This window comes from Taudactylus pleione, unplaced genomic scaffold (assembly GCF_031769625.1).
Source record: "Taudactylus pleione unplaced genomic scaffold, aTauple2 ptg000550l, whole genome shotgun sequence".
NCBI lineage: Eukaryota > Metazoa > Chordata > Amphibia > Anura > Myobatrachidae > Taudactylus > Taudactylus pleione.
This window is the reverse complement of record NW_028284952.1, coordinates 3,158,154-3,167,545: the sequence shown is the minus strand read 5'-3', so window position 1 is coordinate 3,167,545 and position 9,392 is coordinate 3,158,154. Positions and strand designations below refer to the sequence as shown.

The 9,392-nt window shown below is 37.6% G+C and overlaps 4 non-coding genes and 35 pseudogenes across 4 annotated transcripts; all 39 read right to left on the bottom strand.

Annotated features, from left to right (window-relative positions):
- Window positions 1-60: 60 nt before the first annotated feature.
- LOC148495311 (5S ribosomal RNA) lies at window positions 61-179 on the bottom strand (annotated as a pseudogene).
- Window positions 180-295: 116 nt separating this feature from the next.
- On the bottom strand, window positions 296-414 carry LOC148495310 (5S ribosomal RNA; annotated as a pseudogene).
- Window positions 415-530: 116 nt separating this feature from the next.
- On the bottom strand, window positions 531-649 carry LOC148495309 (5S ribosomal RNA; annotated as a pseudogene).
- A 116-nt stretch (window positions 650-765) lies between these two features.
- LOC148495308 (5S ribosomal RNA) lies at window positions 766-884 on the bottom strand (annotated as a pseudogene).
- Window positions 885-1,000: 116 nt separating this feature from the next.
- On the bottom strand, window positions 1,001-1,119 carry LOC148495307 (5S ribosomal RNA; annotated as a pseudogene).
- A 116-nt stretch (window positions 1,120-1,235) lies between these two features.
- LOC148495306 (5S ribosomal RNA) lies at window positions 1,236-1,354 on the bottom strand. Its single transcript, XR_015870987.1, has one exon. It is a non-coding gene; the product is annotated as a 5S ribosomal RNA (ribosomal RNA).
- Window positions 1,355-1,470: 116 nt separating this feature from the next.
- On the bottom strand, window positions 1,471-1,589 carry LOC148495305 (5S ribosomal RNA). The gene has a single exon (XR_015870245.1). It is a non-coding gene; the product is annotated as a 5S ribosomal RNA (ribosomal RNA).
- A 116-nt stretch (window positions 1,590-1,705) lies between these two features.
- Window positions 1,706-1,824, bottom strand: LOC148495304 (5S ribosomal RNA; annotated as a pseudogene).
- A 116-nt stretch (window positions 1,825-1,940) lies between these two features.
- LOC148495303 (5S ribosomal RNA) lies at window positions 1,941-2,059 on the bottom strand (annotated as a pseudogene).
- Window positions 2,060-2,175: 116 nt separating this feature from the next.
- Window positions 2,176-2,294, bottom strand: LOC148495302 (5S ribosomal RNA; annotated as a pseudogene).
- Window positions 2,295-2,410: 116 nt separating this feature from the next.
- On the bottom strand, window positions 2,411-2,529 carry LOC148495301 (5S ribosomal RNA; annotated as a pseudogene).
- A 116-nt stretch (window positions 2,530-2,645) lies between these two features.
- Window positions 2,646-2,765, bottom strand: LOC148495300 (5S ribosomal RNA; annotated as a pseudogene).
- A 116-nt stretch (window positions 2,766-2,881) lies between these two features.
- Window positions 2,882-3,000, bottom strand: LOC148495299 (5S ribosomal RNA; annotated as a pseudogene).
- Window positions 3,001-3,116: 116 nt separating this feature from the next.
- LOC148495298 (5S ribosomal RNA) lies at window positions 3,117-3,235 on the bottom strand (annotated as a pseudogene).
- A 116-nt stretch (window positions 3,236-3,351) lies between these two features.
- LOC148495297 (5S ribosomal RNA) lies at window positions 3,352-3,470 on the bottom strand (annotated as a pseudogene).
- Window positions 3,471-3,586: 116 nt separating this feature from the next.
- LOC148495296 (5S ribosomal RNA) lies at window positions 3,587-3,705 on the bottom strand (annotated as a pseudogene).
- A 116-nt stretch (window positions 3,706-3,821) lies between these two features.
- Window positions 3,822-3,940, bottom strand: LOC148495295 (5S ribosomal RNA; annotated as a pseudogene).
- Window positions 3,941-4,056: 116 nt separating this feature from the next.
- On the bottom strand, window positions 4,057-4,175 carry LOC148495294 (5S ribosomal RNA; annotated as a pseudogene).
- A 116-nt stretch (window positions 4,176-4,291) lies between these two features.
- On the bottom strand, window positions 4,292-4,410 carry LOC148495293 (5S ribosomal RNA). Its single transcript, XR_015870985.1, has one exon. It is a non-coding gene; the product is annotated as a 5S ribosomal RNA (ribosomal RNA).
- A 116-nt stretch (window positions 4,411-4,526) lies between these two features.
- Window positions 4,527-4,645, bottom strand: LOC148495292 (5S ribosomal RNA; annotated as a pseudogene).
- Window positions 4,646-4,761: 116 nt separating this feature from the next.
- Window positions 4,762-4,880, bottom strand: LOC148495291 (5S ribosomal RNA; annotated as a pseudogene).
- A 116-nt stretch (window positions 4,881-4,996) lies between these two features.
- On the bottom strand, window positions 4,997-5,115 carry LOC148495290 (5S ribosomal RNA; annotated as a pseudogene).
- A 116-nt stretch (window positions 5,116-5,231) lies between these two features.
- Window positions 5,232-5,350, bottom strand: LOC148495289 (5S ribosomal RNA; annotated as a pseudogene).
- A 352-nt stretch (window positions 5,351-5,702) lies between these two features.
- Window positions 5,703-5,821, bottom strand: LOC148495288 (5S ribosomal RNA; annotated as a pseudogene).
- Window positions 5,822-5,937: 116 nt separating this feature from the next.
- LOC148495287 (5S ribosomal RNA) lies at window positions 5,938-6,056 on the bottom strand (annotated as a pseudogene).
- A 116-nt stretch (window positions 6,057-6,172) lies between these two features.
- LOC148495286 (5S ribosomal RNA) lies at window positions 6,173-6,291 on the bottom strand (annotated as a pseudogene).
- Window positions 6,292-6,407: 116 nt separating this feature from the next.
- On the bottom strand, window positions 6,408-6,526 carry LOC148495285 (5S ribosomal RNA; annotated as a pseudogene).
- Window positions 6,527-6,642: 116 nt separating this feature from the next.
- LOC148495284 (5S ribosomal RNA) lies at window positions 6,643-6,761 on the bottom strand (annotated as a pseudogene).
- Window positions 6,762-6,877: 116 nt separating this feature from the next.
- Window positions 6,878-6,996, bottom strand: LOC148495283 (5S ribosomal RNA; annotated as a pseudogene).
- A 116-nt stretch (window positions 6,997-7,112) lies between these two features.
- Window positions 7,113-7,231, bottom strand: LOC148495282 (5S ribosomal RNA; annotated as a pseudogene).
- A 116-nt stretch (window positions 7,232-7,347) lies between these two features.
- Window positions 7,348-7,466, bottom strand: LOC148495281 (5S ribosomal RNA; annotated as a pseudogene).
- A 116-nt stretch (window positions 7,467-7,582) lies between these two features.
- Window positions 7,583-7,701, bottom strand: LOC148495280 (5S ribosomal RNA; annotated as a pseudogene).
- Window positions 7,702-7,817: 116 nt separating this feature from the next.
- LOC148495279 (5S ribosomal RNA) lies at window positions 7,818-7,936 on the bottom strand (annotated as a pseudogene).
- A 116-nt stretch (window positions 7,937-8,052) lies between these two features.
- LOC148495278 (5S ribosomal RNA) lies at window positions 8,053-8,171 on the bottom strand. The gene has a single exon (XR_015870456.1). It is a non-coding gene; the product is annotated as a 5S ribosomal RNA (ribosomal RNA).
- Window positions 8,172-8,287: 116 nt separating this feature from the next.
- On the bottom strand, window positions 8,288-8,406 carry LOC148495277 (5S ribosomal RNA; annotated as a pseudogene).
- A 116-nt stretch (window positions 8,407-8,522) lies between these two features.
- Window positions 8,523-8,640, bottom strand: LOC148495276 (5S ribosomal RNA; annotated as a pseudogene).
- A 116-nt stretch (window positions 8,641-8,756) lies between these two features.
- Window positions 8,757-8,875, bottom strand: LOC148495275 (5S ribosomal RNA; annotated as a pseudogene).
- A 116-nt stretch (window positions 8,876-8,991) lies between these two features.
- On the bottom strand, window positions 8,992-9,110 carry LOC148495274 (5S ribosomal RNA; annotated as a pseudogene).
- Window positions 9,111-9,226: 116 nt separating this feature from the next.
- On the bottom strand, window positions 9,227-9,345 carry LOC148495273 (5S ribosomal RNA; annotated as a pseudogene).
- Window positions 9,346-9,392: the final 47 nt, after the last annotated feature.

The window sequence follows — 9,392 nt, the reverse complement described above, 5'->3', positions numbered from 1 at the left end:
ATAAGTTGAAAAAATTAAATGTAAAATGTAATAGAAAAGACTGTTATGGCTGTATAAAATTACCTACAGCACCTGGTATTCCCAGGTGGTCTCCCATCCAAGAACTAACCAGGCCCAACACTGCATAGCTTCCAAGATCAGACGAGATTGGGCATGTCCAGTGTGGTTTGGCATTAGGTGCTCAAAAACATTAACTTTATACCTCTTTTAATTCTTAACTCAAGTAAATTCATTGATAAGTTGAAAAAATTAAATGTAAAATGTAATAGAAAAGAAGGTTTTGGCTGTCTCAAATTACATACAGCACCTGGTATTCCCAGATGGTCTCCCATCCAAGTACAAACCAGGCCCAGCACTGCATAGCTTCCAAGATCAGATGAGATTGGGCATGTCTAGTGTGGTTTGGCTGTAGGTGCTCAAAAGCATTAAATTTAGACCTCTATTACTTCTTAACTCAAGTAAATTCATTGATAAGTTGAAAAAATTAAATGTAAAATGTAATAGAAAAGAATGTTATGGCAGTATAAAATTACCGACAGCACCTGGGATTCCCAGGTGGTCTCCCATCCAAGTACTAACCAGGCCCAACACTGCATAGCTTCCAAGATCAGACAAGATTGGACATGTCCAGTGTGGTTTGGCTGTAGGTGCTCAGAAACATTAACTTTAGACCTCTTTTACTTCTTAACTCAAGTAAATTCATTGATAAGTTGAAAAAATTAAATGTAAAATGTAATAGAAAAGAATGTTTTGGCTGTCTAAAATTACATACAGCACCTGGTATTCCCAGGTGGTCCCCCAACCAAGTACAAACCAGGCCCAACACTGCATAGCTTCCAAGATCAGACAAGATTGGGCATGTCCAGTGTGGTTTGGCTGTACGTGCTCAAAACCATTAACTTTAGACCTCTATTACTTCTTAACTCAAGTAAATTCATTGATAACTTGAAAAAATTAAATGTAAAATGTAATAGAAAAGACTGTTATGGCAGTATAAAATTACCTACAGCACCTGGGATTCCTAGGTGTTCTCCCATCCAAGTACTAACCAGGCCCAACACTGCATAGCTTCCAAGATCAGACGAGATTGGGAATGTCCAGTGTGGTTTGGCTGAAGGAGCTCAAAAACATTAACTTTAGACCTCTTTTACTTCTTTACTCAAGAAAATTCATTGATAAGTTGAAAAAATTAAATGTAAAATGTAATAGAAAAGAATGTTGTGGCTGCATAAAATTACCTACAGCACCTGGTATTCCCAGGTGGTTTCCCATCCAAGTACTAACCAGGCCCAACACTGCATAGCTTCCAAGATCAGACGAGATTGGGCATGTCCAGTGTGGTTTGGCTGTAGGTGCTCAAAAACATTAACTTTAGACCTCTATTACTTCTTAACTCAAGTAAATTCATTGATAAGTTGAAAAAATTAAATGTAAAATGTAATAGAAAAGAATGTTATGGCTGTATAAAATTACCTACAGCACCTGGTATTCCCAGGTGGTCTCCCATCCAAGTACTAACCAGGCCCAACACTGCATAGCTTCCAAGATCAGACGAGATTGGGCATGTCCAGTGTGGTTTGGCTGTAGGTGCTCAAAAACATTAACTTTAGACCTCTTTTACTTCTTAACTCAAGTAAATTCATTGATAAATTGAAAAAATTAAATGTAAAATGTAATAGAAAAGAATGTTTTGGCTGTCTAAGATTACATACAGCACCTGGTATTCCCAGGTGGTCTCCCATCCAAGTACAAACCAGGCCCAACACTACATAGCTTCCAAGATCAAACGAGATTGGGCATGTCCAGTGTGGTTTGGCTGTAGGTGCTCAAAAGCATTAAATTTAGACCTCTATTACTTCTTAACTCAAGTAAATTCATTGATAAGTTGAAAAAATTAAATGTAAAATGTAATAGAAAAGAATGTTATGGCAGTATAAAATTACATACAGCACCTGGTATTCCGAGGTAGTCTCCCATCCAAGTACTAACCAGGCCCAACACTGCATAGCTTCCAAGATCAGACGAGATTGGGCATGTTCAGTGTGGTTTGGCAGTAGGTGCTCAAAAATATTAACTTTAGACCTCTTTTTCTTCTTAACTCAAGTAAATTCAATGATAAGTTGAAAAAATTAAATGTAAAATGTAATAGAAAAGAATGTTTTGGCTGTCTAAAATTACATACAGCACCTGGTATTCCCAGGTGGACTCCCTTCCAAGTCCAAACCAGACCCAACACTGCATAGCTTCCAAGATCAGACGAGATTGGGCATGTCCAGTGTGGTTTGGCTGTAGGTGCTCAAAAGCATTAACTTTAGACCTCTATTACTTCTTAACTCAAGTAAATTCATTGATAAGTTGAAAAAATTAAATGTAAAATGTAATAGAAAAGAATGTTATGGCTATATAAAATTACCTACTGCACCTGGTATTCCCAGGTGGTCTCCCGTCCAAGTACTAACCAGGCCGAACACTGCATAGCTTCCAAGATCAGGTGAGATTGGGCATGTTCAGTGTGGTTTGGCTGTAGGTGCTCAAAAATATTAACTTTAGACCTCTTTTTCTTCTTAACTCAAGTAAATTCATTGATAAGTTGAAAAAATTAAATGTAAAATCTAATAGAAAAGAATGTTATGGCAGTATAAAATTACCTGCAGCACCTGGCATTCCCAGGTGGTCTCACATCCAAGTACTAACCAGGCCCAACACTGCATAGCTTTCAAGATAAGAACGAGATTGGGCATGTCCAGTGTGGTTTGACTGTAGGTACTCAAAAACATTAACTTTAGACCTCTGTTACTTCTTAACTCAAGTAAATTCATTGATAAGTTGAAAAAATGTAACGTAAAATGTAATAGAAAAGAATATTATGGCTATATAAAATTACCTACAGCACCTGGTATTCCCAGGTGGTCTCCCGTCCAAGTACTAACCAGGCCCAACACTGCATAACTTCCAAGATCAAACGAGATTGGGCATGTCCAGTGTGGTTTGGCTTTAGGTGCTCAAAAGCATTAACTTTAGACCTCTTTTACTTCTTAACTCAAGTAAATTCATTGATAAGTTGAAAAAATTAAATGTAAAATGTAATAGAAAAGACAGTTATTTCAGTAAAAAATTACCTACAGCTCCTGGGATTCCTAGGTGGTCTCCCATCCAAGTACTAACCAGGCCCAACACTGCATAGCTTCCAACATCAGACGAGATTGGGCATGTCCAGTGTGGTTTGGCTGTAGGTGCTCAAAAACATTAACTTTAGACCTCTTTTACTCCTTAACTCAAGTAAATTCATTGATAAGTTGAAAAAATTAAATGTAAAATGTAATAGAAAAGAATGTTTTGGCTGTCTAAAATTACATACAGCACCTGGTATTCCCAGGTGGTCTCCCATCCAAGTAAAAACCAGGCCCAACACTGCATAGCTTCCAAGATCAGGCAAGATTGGGCATGTCCAGTGTGGTTTGGCTGTAGGTCCTCAAAAGCATTAAATTTAGACCTCTATTACTTCTTAACTCAAGTAAATTCATTGATAAGTTGAAAAAATTAAATGTAAAATGTAATAGAAAAGAATGTTATGGCAGTATAAAATTGCCTACAGCACCTGGTATTCCCAGGTGGTCTCCCATCCAAGTACTAACCAGGCCCAACACTGCATAGCTTCCAAGATCAGACGAGATTGGGCATGTCCAGTGTGGTTTGGCTGTAGGTGCTCAAAAACATTAACTTTAGACCTCTTTTACTCCTTAACTCAAATAAATTCATTGATAAGATGAAAAAATTAAAAGTAAAATGTAATAGAAAAGAATGTTTTGGCTGTCTAAAATTACATACAGCACCTGGTATTCCCAGGTGGTCTCCCATCCAAGTAAAAACCAGGCCCAACCCTGCATAGCTTCCAAGATCAGGCAAGATTGGGCATGTCCAGTGTGGTTTGGCTGTAGGTTCTCAAAAGCATTACATTTAGACCTCTATTACTTCTTAACTCAAGTAAATTCATTGATAAGTTGAAAAAATTAAATGTAAAATGTAATAGAAAAGAATGTTATGGCAGTATAAAATTGCCTACAGCACCTGGTATTCCCAGGTGGTCTCCCATCCAAGTACTAACCAGGCCCAACACTGCATAGCTTCCAAGATCAGACGAAATTGGGAATGTCCTGTGTGGTTTGGCTGAAGGAGCTCAAAAACATTAACTTTAGACCTCTTTTACTTCTTTACTCAAGAAAATTCATTGATAAGTTGAAAAAATTAAATGTAAAATGTAATAGAAAAGAATGTTATGGCTGCATAAAATTACCTACAGCACCTGGTATTCCCAGGTGGTTTCCCATCCAAGTACTAACCAGGCCCAACACTGCATAGCTTCCAAGATCAGACGAGATTGGGCATGTCCAGTGTGGTTTGGCTGTAGGTGCTCAAAAACATTAACTTTAGACCTCTATTACTTCTTAACTCAAGTAAATTCATTGATAAGTTGAAAAAATTAAATGTAAAATGTAATAGAAAAGAATGTTTTGGCTGTCTAAGATTACAGACAGCACCTGGTATTCCCAGGTGGTCTCCCATCCAAGTACAAACCAGGCCCAACACTACATAGCTTCCAAGATCAAACGAGATTGGGCATGTCCAGTGTGGTTTGGCTGTAGGTGCTCAAAAGCATTAAATTTAGACCTCTATTACTTCTTAACTCAAGTAAATTCATTGATAAGTTGAAAAAATTAAATGTAAAATGTAATAGAAAAGAATGTTATGGCAGTATAAAATTACATACAGCACCTGGTATTCCGAGGTAGTCTCCCATCCAAGTACTAACCAGGCCCAACACTGCATAGCTTCCAAGATCAGACGAGATTGGGCATGTTCAGTGTGGTTTGGCAGTAGGTGCTCAAAAATATTAACTTTAGACCTCTTTTTCTTCTTAACTCAAGTAAATTCAATGATAAGTTAAAAAAATTAAATGTAAAATGTAATAGAAAAGAATGTTTTGGCTGTCTAAAATTACATACAGCACCTGGTATTCCCAGGTGGACTCCCTTCCAAGTCCAAACCAGACCCAACACTGCATAGCTTCCAAGATCAGACGAGATTGGGCATGTCCAGTGTGGTTTGGCTGTAGGTGCTCAAAAGCATTAACTTTAGACCTCTATTACTTCTTAACTCAAGTAAATTCATTGATAAGTTGAAAAAATTAAATGTAAAATGTAATAGAAAAGAATGTTATGGCTATATAAAATTACCTACAGCACCTGGTATTCCCAGGTGGTCTCCCGTCCAAGTACTAACCAGGCCCAACACTGCATAGCTTCCAAGATCAGGTGAGATTGGGCATGTTCAGTGTGGTTTGGCTGTAGGTGCTCAAAAATATTAACTTTAGACCTCTTTTTCTTCTTAACTCAAGTAAATTCATTGATAAGTTGAAAAAATTAAATGTAAAATCTAATAGAAAAGAATGTTATGGCAGTATAAAATTACCTACAGCACCTGGCATTCCCAGGTGGTCTCACATCCAAGTACTAACCAGGCCCAACACTGCATAGCTTTCAAGATAAGAACGAGATTGGGCATGTCCAGTCTGGTTTGACTGTAGGTACTCAAAAACATTAACTTTAGACCTCTGTTACTTCTTAACTCAAGTAAATTCATTGATAAGTTGAAAAAATGTAACGTAAAATGTAATAGAAAAGAATATTATGGCTATATAAAATTACCTACAGCACCTGGTATTCCCAGGTGGTCTCCCGTCCAAGTACTAACCAGGCCCAACACTGCATAACTTCCAAGATCAAACGAGATTGGGCATGTCCAGTGTGGTTTGGCTTTAGGTGCTCAAAAGCATTAACTTTAGACCTCTTTTACTTCTTAACTCAAGTAAATTCATTGATAAGTTGAAAAAATTAAATGTAAAATGTAATAGAAAAGACAGTTATTTCAGTAAAAAATTACCTACAGCACCTGGGATTCCTAGGTGGTCTCCCATCCAAGTACTAACCAGGCCCAACACTGCATAGCTTCCAACATCAGACGAGATTGGGCATGTCCAGTGTGGTTTGGCTGTAGGTGCTCAAAAACATTAACTTTAGACCTCTTTTACTCCTTAACTCAAGTAAATTCATTGATAAGTTGAAAAAATTAAATGTAAAATGTAATAGAAAAGAATGTTTTGGCTGTCTAAAATTACATACAGCACCTGGTATTCCCAGGTGGTCTCCCATCCAAGTAAAAACCAGGCCCAACACTGCATAGCTTCCAAGATCAGGCAAGATTGGGCATGTCCAGTGTGGTTTGGCTGTAGGTCCTCAAAAGCATTAAATTTAGACCTCTATTACTTCTTAACTCAAGTAAATTCATTGATAAGTTGAAAAAATTAAATGTAAAATGTAATAGAAAAGAATGTTATGGCAGTATAAAATTGCCTACAGCACCTGGTATTCCCAGGTGGTCTCCCATCCAAGTACTAACCAGGCCCAACACTGCATAGCTTCCAAGATCAGACGAGATTGGGCATGTCCAGTGTGGTTTGACTGTAGGTACTCAAAAACATTAACTTTAGACCTCTGTTACTTCTTAACTCAAGTAAATTCATTGATAAGTTGAAAAAATGTAACGTAAAATGTAATAGAAAAGAATATTATGGCTATATAAAATTACCTACAGCACCTGGTATTCCCAGGTGGTCTCCCGTCCAAGTACTAACCAGGCCCAACACTGCATAACTTCCAAGATCAAACGAGATTGGGCATGTCCAGTGTGGTTTGGCTTTAGGTGCTCAAAAGCATTAACTTTAGACCTCTTTTACTTCTTAACTCAAGTAAATTCATTGATAAGTTGAAAAAATTAAATGTAAAATGTAATAGAAAAGACAGTTATTTCAGTAAAAAATTACCTACAGCACCTGGGATTCCTAGGTGGTCTCCCATCCAAGTACTAACCAGGCCCAACACTGCATAGCTTCCAACATCAGACGAGATTGGGCATGTCCAGTGTGGTTTGGCTGTAGGTGCTCAAAAACTTTAACTTTAGACCTCTTTTACTCCTTAACTCAAGTAAATTCATTGATAAGTTGAAAAAATTAAATGTAAAATGTAATAGAAAAGAATGTTTTGGCTGTCTAAAATTACATACAGCACCTGGTATTCCCAGGTGGTCTCCCATCCAAGTAAAAACCAGGCCCAACACTGCATAGCTTCCAAGATCAGGCAAGATTGGGCATGTCCAGTGTGGTTTGGCTGTAGGTCCTCAAAAGCATTAAATTTAGACCTCTATTACTTCTTAACTCAAGTAAATTCATTGATAAGTTGAAAAAATTAAATGTAAAATGTAATAGAAAAGAATGTTATGGCAGTATAAAATTGCCTACAGCACCTGGTATTCCCAGGTGGTCTCCCATCCAAGTACTAACCAGGCCCAACACTGCATAGCTTCCAAGATCAGACGAGATTGGGCATGTCCAGTGTGGTTTGGCTGTAGGTGCTCAAAAACATTAACTTTAGACCTCTTTTACTCCTTAACTCAAATAAATTCATTGATAAGATGAAAAAATTAAAAGCAAAATGTAATAGAAAAGAATGTTTTGGCTGTCTAAAATTACATACAGCACCTGGTATTCCCAGGTGGTCTCCCATCCAAGTAAAAACCAGGCCCAACCCTGCATAGCTTCCAAGATCAGGCAAGATTGGGCATGTCCAGTGTGGTTTGGCTGTAGGTCCTCAAAAGCATTACATTTACACCTCTATTACTTCTTAACTCAAGTAAATTCATTGATAAGTTGAAAAAATTAAATGTAAAATGTAATAGAAAAGAATGTTATGGCAGTATAAAATTACCTACAGCACCTGGTATTCCCAGGTGGTCTCCCATCCAAGTACTAACCAGGCCCAACACTGCATAGCTTCCAAGATCAGACGAGATTGGGAATGTCCAGTGTGGTTTGGCTGCAGGTGCTCAAAAGTATTAAATTTAGACCTCTATTACTTCTTAACTCAAGTAAATTCATTGATAAGTTGAAAAAATTAAATGTAAAATGTAATAGAAAAGAATGTTATGGCAGTATAAAATTACCTACAGCACCTGGTATTCCCAGGTGGTCTCCCATCCAAGTACTAACCAGGCCCAACACTGCATAGCTTCCAAGATCAGACGAGATTGGGAATGTCCAGTGTGGTTTGGCTGTAGGTGCTCAAAAACATTAACTTTAGACCTCTTTTACTTCTTAACTCAAGTAAATTCATTGATAAGTTGAAAAAATTAAATGTAAAATGTAATAGAAAAGAATGTTTTGGCTGTCTAAAATTACATACAGCACCTGGGATTCCTAGGTGTTCTCCCATCCAAGTACTAACCAGGCCCAACACTGCATAGCTTCCAAGATCAGACGAGATTGGGCATGTCCAGTGTGGTTTGGCTGTAGGTGCTCAAAAATATTAACTTTAGACCTCTTTTACTTCTTAACTCAAGTAAATTCATTGATAAGTTGAAAAAATTAAATGTAAAATGTAATAGAAAAGAATGTTTTGGCTGTCTAAAATTACATACACACCTGGTATTCCCAGGTGGTCCCCCAACCAAGTACAAACCAGGCCCAACACTGCATAGTTTCCAAGATCAGACAAGATTGGGCATATCCAGTGTGGTTTGGCTGTACTTGCTCAAAAGCATTAAATTTAGACCTCTATTACTTCTTAACTCAAGTAAATTCATTGATAAGTTGAAAAAATTAAATGTAAAATGTAATAGAAAAGAATGTTATGGCAGTATAAAATTACCGACAGCACCTGGGATTCCCAGGTGGTCTCCCATCCAAGTACTAACCAGGCCCAACACTGCATAGCTTCCAAGATCAGACAAGATTGGACATGTCCAGTGTGGTTTGGCTGTAGGTGCTCAGAAACATTAACTTTAGACCTCTTTTACTTCTTAACTCAAGTAAATTCATTGATAAGTTGAAAAAATTAAATGTAAAATGTAATAGAAAAGAATGTTTTGGCTGTCTAAAATTACATACAGCACCTGGTATTCCCAGGTGGTCCCCCAACCAAGTACAAACCAGGCCCAACACTGCATAGCTTCCAAGATCAGACAAGATTGGGCATGTCCAGTGTGGTTTGGCTGTACGTGCTCAAAACCATTAACTTTAGACCTCTATTACTTCTTAACTCAAGTAAATTCATTGATAACTTGAAAAAATTAAATGTAAAATGTAATAGAAAAGACTGTTATGGCAGTATAAAATTACCTACAGCACCTGGGATTCCTAGGTGTTCTCCCATCCAAGTACTAACCAGGCCCAACACTGCATAGCTTCCAAGATCAGACGAGATTGGGAATGTCCAGTGTGGTTTGGCTGAAGGAGCTCAAAAACATTAACTTTAGACCTCTTTTACTTCTTTACTCAAGAA